Source organism: Somniosus microcephalus, unplaced genomic scaffold (assembly GCF_052327205.1).
Source record: "Somniosus microcephalus isolate GS21.2 unplaced genomic scaffold, FLI_Smic_1.0 scaffold1759, whole genome shotgun sequence".
NCBI classification, from domain to species: Eukaryota; Metazoa; Chordata; class Chondrichthyes; order Squaliformes; family Somniosidae; genus Somniosus; species Somniosus microcephalus.
Genome location: NW_028226946.1, coordinates 7,501 through 17,500, shown reverse-complemented (window position 1 = coordinate 17,500; position 10,000 = coordinate 7,501).

Sequence of the window (10,000 nt, the reverse complement as noted above, 5' to 3'; positions counted from 1 at the left end):
GACAGCAAATGAAACTTAGACGCTGGAATTATTTATATGTTTCTGCTGTCTGTCTACGATTTCAGATTCACACTTAGAGTTTTTTGTCATTAAGTCATAAAAGCCACAAAACCACTTTAATATGACTTTCCAATACTCTTTGAAAGGTCTCTATATTGATAAAATGAGCCTTTTAGCAAAGTAACACTTTTCGGGCATTTTCAAAGTGCTCCCGCTGAGTGAATTTTGTTCTGAAAATCGTGTTCCCGAAAATCTCCGGGCACCCCGCCAACCCCCCCTGCCAGAAATGACAAGTGTCAAATCAGCGGGTCAAACGGCCACCTCTATCCGACCAGGAGCACCCAAATCCCCGCAAATGGCACTTTTTTTTTTCTTCATCGGGACTTCCGACGAGGTTAATGATTTCCCAAACTGCAACTCATTAACTATGTCCTGAGACACTTGCCAGAAATGACACATGTCAATTTGGCGGTAGCAAATCACTTTCCCAGGCCGGGAAGCAACACCCGAGGCCCGCAAAAGGCGGCCGAATATTTTCTCATCGGACTTCCGCGTTTTGGTTAATCATGTCTCGAAATCGTTAAATGCACATGTCAATTCGGCGGGAGCAATTCACTTTCCCAAGCCGGAAAGCATCACCGGAGGCCCGCTTGAAGGGCCCTAATATTTTCTCATCGGACTTCCGCGTTTTGGTTAATCATGTCTCGAAATCGTTAAATGCACATGTCAATTCGGCGGGAGCAACTCACTTTCCCAGGCCGGGAAGCAACACCCGAGGCCCGCAAAAGGCGGCCGAATATTTTCTCATCGGACTTCCATATTTTGGGGGTTGGATTCTCTCCCGCATTCCAGCCCCCTGGCCACGGGTCGCTCATTCACTTTCAGCCCGGGCCTTGCCAATTTGGTTAATCAGTTAGCCATGCACCAGACTCGGCCTCGCCTTTTTCATTTATGGTTAATGATGTGCCCAGGCTGGGACTTAGTCTCTCCAGCAGCCAAAACTTTTCACTGGTTAATGAGGTGCCCAGCCCGGCACTTAGTCTCTCTCCCCAGCAAGCTTACTTGGTCGGCCGACATTTGGATCCATTTTCGGGGCTCAATCGGGTCGAATACGGTCCCTTACGCAAGGGGAGCCGAAGCCCCGGCCTCTGCCAGGCGTCAGGCTGCCGTTTTTTAAGCCCGACCAAAAACCCGAAAATTGGTTAAAAATGGAAATAAATTTCCACCCAAAAAGGGTTAAAAGTCGGTTGGACGGCAGCCCTGGTCGGTCTCTGCAGACCTGGAGGCCCTAGACAGTAATCTGGAAAACAGACAAAGTCTCGAGAAACCACCTCCTACCATTCTCCAGGTACCCCGCCAATCCCCCCTGCCAGAAATGACAAGTGTCAAATCAGCGGGACGGATTTGACTTTTGTGACCGACCGCTGGAACTTTTTTCGGCTACAGGCAGTCAAATTTTTCTCCTTCCGGACTTCCAGTACAACTTTGAACGGCCATATCTCCGCACTCCCGCGTCGGAGCCAAGCCGTTTTTACACCGTTAGACGCGGCTTCCCGTGCCCGTTCGAATGCCGCCCTGCTCGGCGGAAAAGGAGAATTTTTTTATTTTTCGGCCGATTTCGGGAAAAAAAATTCCCGCTCTGAACTCGGATTTTTCGGCTTTAATCGTTTCGTATACGGTCCCTTACGCAAGGGAGCCGAAGCCCCGGCCTCTGCCGGGCGTCAGGCTGCCGTTTTTAAGCCCGACCAAAAACCCGAAAATTGGTTAAAAATGGAAATAAATTTCCACCCAAAAAGGGTTAAAAGTCGGTTGGACGGCAGCCCGGGTCGGTCTCTGCAGACCTGGAGGCCCTAGACAGTAATCTGGAAAACAGATAAAGTCTCGAAAAACCACCTCCTACCATTCTCCAGGTACCCCGCCAATCCCCCCTGCCAGAAATGACAAGTGTCAAATCAGCGGGACGGATTTGACTTTTGTGACCGACCGCTGGAACTTTTTTCGGCTACAGGCAGTCAAATTTTTCTCCTTCCGGACTTCCAGTACAACTTTGAACGGCCATATCTCCGCACTCCCGCGTCGGAGCCAAGCCGTTTTTACACCGTTAGACGCGGCTTCCCGTGCCCGTTCGAATGCCACCCTGCTCGGCGGAAAAGGAGACATTTTTTTTTTTCCGGCCGTTTTCGGGAAAAAATTTTCCCGCTCTGAACTCCGATTTTACGCCTTTAATCGATTCGGAGACGGTCGCTTACGCAAGGGAGGCGAAGCCCGGGCCTCTGCCGGGCGTCAGCCTGCCGTATGTAAGCCCGTCCGAAGCATGAGTTCCCACTTTTGGTTATCCAGTTGTCAATTTTAAAATTTCAGTTAATCAGTTGCCTGCTTGGTTAATCATTTGTCGCTCTGACATTTGGTTAACCAGTTGTCGATGTTCGAAATTCAGTTAATGAGTTGCCTCTTTGAAATTTCAGTTAATGAGTTGGCCCTTTGGTTACTCATTTGTCCCTGTGTCTTTTGGTTACCCAGTTGTCGATGTTCGAAATTCAGTTAATGAGTTGCCTCCTTGGTTACTCATTTGTCGCTCTGGCTTTTGGTTAACCAGTTGTCGATGTTCAAAATTACAGTTAATGAGTTGCCTCTTTGAAATTTCAGTTAATGAGTTGGCCCTTTGGTTACTCATTTGTCCCTGTGTCTTTTGGTTAACCAGTTGTCGATGTTCGAAATTCAGTTAATGAGTTGCCTCCTTGGTTAATCATTTGTCGCTCTGGCTTTTGGTTAACCAGTTGTCGATGTTCAAAATTTCAGTTAATGAGCTGCTCTTATGTTCTATGATTTCCGACCTTGACAACTCATTAACCAGTGTTTCAAACAATGCACCAGGCCATTTGACGACCCCAACTCGGTTCCACAAGCGGGAAAGCAGCACCCCAAGGCCCGGTAAGGGGGCCGAATACATTCCCATCGTGAATTCCGTCCCAAATGTGAATGACAAGTTTTCAGTTAATCAGTTGCCTGCTTGGTTACTCATTTGTCGCTCTGACATTTGGTTAACCAGTTGTCGATGTTCAAATTTCAGTTAATGAGTAGCCTCTTTGAAATTTCAGTTAATGAGTTGGCCCTTTGGTTACTCATTTGTCCCTGTGTCTTTTGGTTACCCAGTTGTCGATGTTCGAAATTCAGTTAATGAGTTGCCTCCTTGGTTAATCATTTGTCGCCCTGACTCTTGGTTAACCAGTTGTCGATGTTCGAAATTCAGTTACTGAGTTGCCTCCTTGGTTAATCATTTGTCGCTCTGACATTTGGTTATCCAGTTGTCGATGTTCGAAATTCAGTTAATGAGTTGCCTCCTTGGTTAATCATTTGTCGCTCTGGCTTTTGGTTAACCAGTTGTCGATGTTCAAAATTACAGTTAATGAGTTGCCTCTTTGAAATTTCAGTTAATGAGTTGGCCCTTTGGTTACTCATTTGTCCCTGTGTCTTTTGGTTAACCAGTTGTCGATGTTCGAAATTCAGTTAATGAGTTGCCTCCTTGGTTAATCATTTGTCGCTCTGGCTTTTGGTTAACCAGTTGTCGATGTTCAAAATTTCAGTTAATGAGCTGCTCTTATGTTCTATGATTTCCGACCTTGACAACTCATTAACCAGTGTTTCAAACAATGCACCAGGCCATTTGACGACCCCAACTCGGGTCCACAAGCGGGAAAGCAGCACCCCAAGGCCCGGTAAGGGGGCCGAATACATTCCCATCGTGAATTCCGTCCCAAATGTGAATGACAAGTTTTCAGTTAATCAGTTGCCTGCTTGGTTACTCATTTGTCGCTCTGACATTTGGTTAACCAGTTGTCGATGTTCAAAATTTCAGTTAATGAGTTGCCTCTTTGAAATTTCAGTTAATGAGTTGGCCCTTTGGTTACTCATTTGTCCCTGTGTCTTTTGGTTACCCAGTTGTCGATGTTCGAAATTCAGTTAATGAGTTGCCTCCTTGGTTAATCATTTGTCGCCCTGACTCTTGGTTAACCAGTTGTCGATGTTCGAAATTCAGTTACTGAGTTGCCTCCTTGGTTAATCATTTGTCGCTCTGACATTTGGTTATCCAGTTGTCGATGTTCGAAATTCAGTTAATGAGTTGCCTCCTTGGTTAATCATTTGTCGCTCTGGCTTTTGGTTAACCAGTTGTCGATGTTCAAAATTACAGTTAATGAGTTGCCTCTTTGAAATTTCAGTTAATGAGTTGGCCCTTTGGTTACTCATTTGTCCCTGTGTCTTTTGGTTAACCAGTTGTCGATGTTCGAAATTCAGTTAATGAGTTGCCTCCTTGGTTAATCATTTGTCGCTCTGGCTTTTGGTTAACCAGTTGTCGATGTTCAAAATTTCAGTTAATGAGCTGCTCTTATGTTCTATGATTTCCGACCTTGACAACTCATTAACCAGTGTTTCAAACAATGCACCAGGCCATTTGACGACCCCAACTCGGTTCCACAAGCGGGAAAGCAGCACCCCAAGGCCCGGTAAGGGGGCCGAATACATTCCCATCGTGAATTCCGTCCCAAATGTGAATGACAAGTTTTCAGTTAATCAGTTGCCTGCTTGGTTACTCATTTGTCGCTCTGACATTTGGTTAACCAGTTGTCGATGTTCGAAATTCAGTTAATGAGTTGCCTCCTTGGTTAATCATTTGTCGCTCTGGCTTTTGGTTAACCAGTTGTCGATGTTCAAAATTTCAGTTAATGAGTTGCCTCTTTGAAATTTCAGTTAATGAGTTGGCCCTTTGGTTACTCATTTGTCCCTGTGTCTTTTGGTTAACCAGTTGTCGATGTTCGAAATTCAGTTAATGAGTTGCCTCCTTGGTTAATCATTTGTCGCTCTGACTCTTGGTTAACCAGTTGTCGATGTTCGAAATTCAGTTAATGAGTTGCCTCCTTGGTTAATCATTTGTCGCTCTGGCTTTTGGTTAACCAGTTGTCGATGTTCAAAATTTCAGTTAATGAGTTGCCTCTTTGAAATTTCAGTTAATGAGTTGGCCCTTTGGTTACTCATTTGTCCCTGTGTCTTTTGGTTAACCAGTTGTCGATGTTCGAAATTCAGTTAATGAGTTGCCTCCTTGGTTAATCATTTGTCGCTCTGACTCTTGGTTAACCAGTTGTCGATGTTCGAAATTCAGTTAATGAGTTGCCTCCTTGGTTAATCATTTGTCGCTCTGGCTTTTGGTTAACCAGTTGTCGATGTTCAAAATTTCAGTTAATGAGCTGCTCTTATGTTCTATGATTTCCGACCTTGACAACTCATTAACCAGTGTTTCAAACAATGCACCAGGCCATTTGACGACCCCAACTCGGTTCCACAAGCGGGAAAGCAGCACCCCCAAGCCCCGGTAAGGCGGCCGAATACACTCCCATCCGGAATTCCGTCCCAAATGTGAATGACAAGTTTTCAGTTAATCATTTGCCACCTTGGTTCATCATTTGCCACTCTGACTTTTGGTTTCCCAGTTGTCAGTTTTCACATTTCAGTTACTGAGTTGACTTTGTCTTTCTCACTCTGTGTATCTCTATCTTCTCTCTGTCTCTCTCAGTGTATGCGAGTGTCTGTGTGTGTTCCACTGCCGCCCGGCCAACCGGGTCCAAAGGCCCGCCACGTTACACACGAAAAACCCCGGTCTCGCTTCGGAGCGACGGGCACCCGGCTTCTCGGTGTCGGACCGACTCCGTTCAGATACCGCTGGATGCCCCTTGCCCCTGGCTTGCTCTGGCAGCCGGCGCGTGCAGGCCGCCCCCTGCCCCGCCGTCTCAGTGGTCGGAAAGCGGTCTCCAGCCAACGGCTGTACCTCGGCCGCGGAAAGAGGCAGCTACACAAGCGAGGCACTGCTCTGTGCGGCCCCGCCACCCCGTTCAGCTGCCGTTGTCCCCGACCGGATCGGACTTTCCTTCCCGAAGTTATCCCCGATAAGCTGCCGCTGACCGACGGCCCGTCAGCCGCTGCGGGACGGCGACACTTTCCCGAACTTGCCGGGGTCCAGGCCGATAATATAGTGTGCGCCAGCGCCGGGGCTTTCCAACGAGCCATCCCCGAACGAAATCGGACACGGGAGTCGGGAGCGACAGGCGTTCGACTGGTGCCGGGCAACCGGGTCCAAACGCCCGCCTTGTTAAACACACGTATACCCCAGGCTCGATTCGGAGCGACGGGCACCCGGCTTCCCGGTGTCGGACCGACTCCGTTCAGATACCGTTGGATGCCCCTTGCCCCTGGCTTGCTCTGGCAGCCGGCGCGTGCAGGCCGCCCCCCGCCCCGCCGTCTCAGTGGTCGGAAAGTGGTCTCCAGCCAACGGCTGTACCTCGGCCGGGGAAAGGGGCAGCTACACAAGCCAGGCACTGGTCTGTGCGGGCCCGCCACCCCGTTCGGCTGCCGTTGATCCGGACCGGATCGGACTTTCCCTCCCGAAGTTATGCCCGATAAGCTGCCGCTCACCGGCGGCCCGTCAGCCGCTGCGGGATGGCGACACTTTGCCGAACTTGCCGGGGTCCAGGCCGATAATATAGTGTGCGCCAGCGCCGGGGCTTTCCAACGAGCCCTCCCTGACCGAAATCGGACACGGGAGTCCAGAGCGATAGGCGTTCGACTGCCGGCCGGCCAAACACAGGCAATCCCCCGCCGTTGCGGACCCGCTCCAGGACAACCGGGTCCAAACGCCCGCCTCGTTACACGCACGAAAACACCGGGCTCGATTCGGAGCGACGGGCACCCGGCTTCCCGGTGTCGGACCGACTCCGTTCCGGTACCCTTGGATGCCCCTTGCCCCTGGCTTGCTAGGACAGCCGGCGCGTCAAGGTGGGCCCCCGCGGCTCCGGCTCAGCAGTCGGAAAGCGGTCTCCAGCCAACGGCTGTACCTCGGCCGGGGAAAGGGGCAGCTACACAAGCCCGCTACTGGTCTGTGCGGCCCCGCCACCCCGTTCAGTGGCAGTTGACCCCGACCGGATCGGACTTTCCTTCCCGAAGTTATCCCCGATAAGCTGCCGCTGACCGACGGGGCGGCAGCCGGTACGGGTCGCCGACACTTTCCCGAAGTTGCCGGGATCCAGTCCGATAATATAGTGTGCGCCAGCGCCGGGGCTTTCCAATGAGCCCTCCCTGACCGAAATCGGACACGGGAGTCCGGAGCCAAAGGCGTTCGACTGCCGGCCGGCCAAACTCAGGCAACCTCCCGCCGTTGCGGACCCGCTCCCGGACAACCGGGTCCAAACGCCCGCCCTGTTACACGCACGAAAACACCGGGCTCGATTCGGAGCGACGGGCACCCGGCTTCCCGGTGTCGGACCGACTCCGTTCCGGTACCACTGGATGCCCCTTGCCCCTGGCTTGCTAGGACAGCCGGCGCGTCAAGGTGGGCCCCCGCGGCTCCGGCTCAGCAGTCGGAAAGCGGTCTCCAGCCAACGGCTGTACCTCGGCCGGGCCAAGCGGCAGCTGCACAAGCCCGCTACTGGTCTGTGCGGCCCCCCCACCCCGTTCAGTAGCAGTTCACCCCAACCGGATCGGACTTTCCGTCCCGAAGTTATCCCCGATAAGCTGCCGCTGACCGACGGGGCGGCAGCCGCTACGGGACTGCGACACTTTCCCGAACTTGCCGGGGTCCAGGCCGATAATATAGTGTGCGCCAGCGCCGGGGCTTTCCAACGAGCCCTCCCTGACCGAAATCGGACACGGGAGTCCGGAGCCAAAGGCGTTCGACTGCCGGCCGGCCAAACACAGGCAACCTCCCGCCGTTGCGGACCCGCTCCCGGACAACCGGGTCCAAACGCCCGCCCTGTTACACGCACGAAAACACCGGGCTCGATTCGGAGCGACGGGCACCCGGCTTCCCGGTGTCGGACCGACTCCGTTCCGGTACCACTGGATGCCCCTTGCCCCTGGCTTGCTAGTACAGCCGGCGCGTCAAGGTGGGCCCCCGCGGCTCCGGCTCAGCAGTCGGAAAGCGGTCTCCAGCCAACGGCCGTACCTCGGCCGGGCCAAGCGGCAGCTGCACAAGCCCGCTACTGGTCTGTGCGGCCCCCCCACCCCGTTCAGTCGCAGTTCACCCCAACCGGATCGGACTTTCCGTCCCGAAGTTATCCCCGATAAGCTGCCGCTGACCGACGGGGCGGCAGCCGCTACGGGACTGCGACACTTTCCCGAACTTGCCGGGGTCCAGGCCGATAATATAGTGTGCGCCAGCGCCGGGGCTTTCCAACGAGCCCTCCCTGACCGAAATCGGACACGGGAGTCCGGAGCGAAAGGCGTTCGACTGCCGGCCGGCCAAACCCAGGCAATCTCCCGCCGTTGCGGACCCGCTCCCGGACAACCGGGTCCAAACGCCCGCCCTGTTACACGCACGAAAACCCCGGGCTCGATTCGGAGCGACGGGCACCCGACTTCCCGGTGTCGGACCGACTCCCTTCTGGTACCACTGGATGCCCCTTGCCCCTGGCTTGCTCGGACAGCCGGCGCGTCAAGGTGGGTCCCCGCGGCACCGGCTCAGCAGTCGGAAAGCGGTCTCCAGCCAACGGCTGTACCTCGGCCGGGCCAAGAGGCAGCTACACAAGCCCGCTACTGGTCTGTGCGGCCCCGCCACCCCGTTCAGTCGCAGTTCACCCCGACCGGATCGGACTTTCCGTCCCGAAGTTATCCGCGATAAGCTGCCGCTGACCGACGGGGCGGCCGCCGGAACGGGACTGCGACACTTTCCCGAACTTGCCGGGGCCCAGGCCGATAATATAGTGTGCGCCAGCGTCGGGGCTTTCCAACCAGCCCTCCCTGACCGAAATCGGACACGGGAGTCCGGAGCCAAAGGCGTTCGACTGCCGGCCGGCCAAACCCAGGCAATCTCCCGCCGTTGGGGACCCGCTCCCGGACAACCGGGTCCAAACGCCCGCCCTGTTACACGCACGAAAACACCGGGCTCGATTCGGAGCGACGGGCACCCGACTTCCCGGTGTCGGACCGACTCCCTTCTGGTACCTATGGATGCCCCTTGCCCCTGGCTTGCTCGGACAGCCGGCGCGTCAAGGTGGGTCCCCGCGGCACCGGCTCAGCAGTCGGAAAGCGGTCTCCAGCCAACGGCTGTACCTCGGCCGGGCCAAGAGGCAGCTACACAATCCCGCTACTGGTCTGTGCGGCCCCACCACCCCGTTCAGTCGCAGTTCACCCCGACCGGATCGGACTTTTCTTCCCGAAGTTATCACCGATAAGCTGCCGCTGACCGCTGGCCTGTTACCCGCTGCCGGACTGCGACACTTTGCCCAACTCGCCAGGGGCCAGTCCGGCAATATAATCTGCGCCAGCGTCGGGGCTTTCCAACCAGCCGTCCCCCACCCTAATCGGACACGGGAGTCGGGAACGGAGCGCCCGCCACCGGCCTTTCTAAACAGCCCAGTCCCCAACAATTCCCAGAAGCAACGCCTTGGCCAGCCTGGCAATTCATACACTGCAAATAGCACACATTAACACCACTCACACCCAATCGGCCCATCAACTTCGCTGCCGAGAACGGAAACTCGCCTTGACAATACTACTTCCAACCTCACACAAAAGCGGCCCATCAACTTCGCTTACGAGAACGGACAATCGGCCTGCAAATACTGCACCACTCACACAAAATCCCACCAGCAACTTCGCTTCCCACAACCCACACTCCTATCTTCCACAGAAAAAAAACCCACCACCATCAGCCACATCGAGAAAAAATTAAAAACTACACCGAAATAACACCCTCCAACTCGGCTACGGTCCGACATGCACCCCCTTAGCGAGTATTAAGCCCGACAACACTAATTATAACCAACCGCAGCCGCAAGTTGAAGTGGCAACTGATAAACCAAATTGTTTTTGGGCAGCAACTCATTAACCAAAAACTTTTGAAGCAACTCATTAACCAAAATCTTTAACAGCAACTCAGTAACCAAATTATGGCAAGGCGACTCAGAAATAACACCGAAATAACAGCCTCCATCCCGGCTATGGTCGGCCATGCACC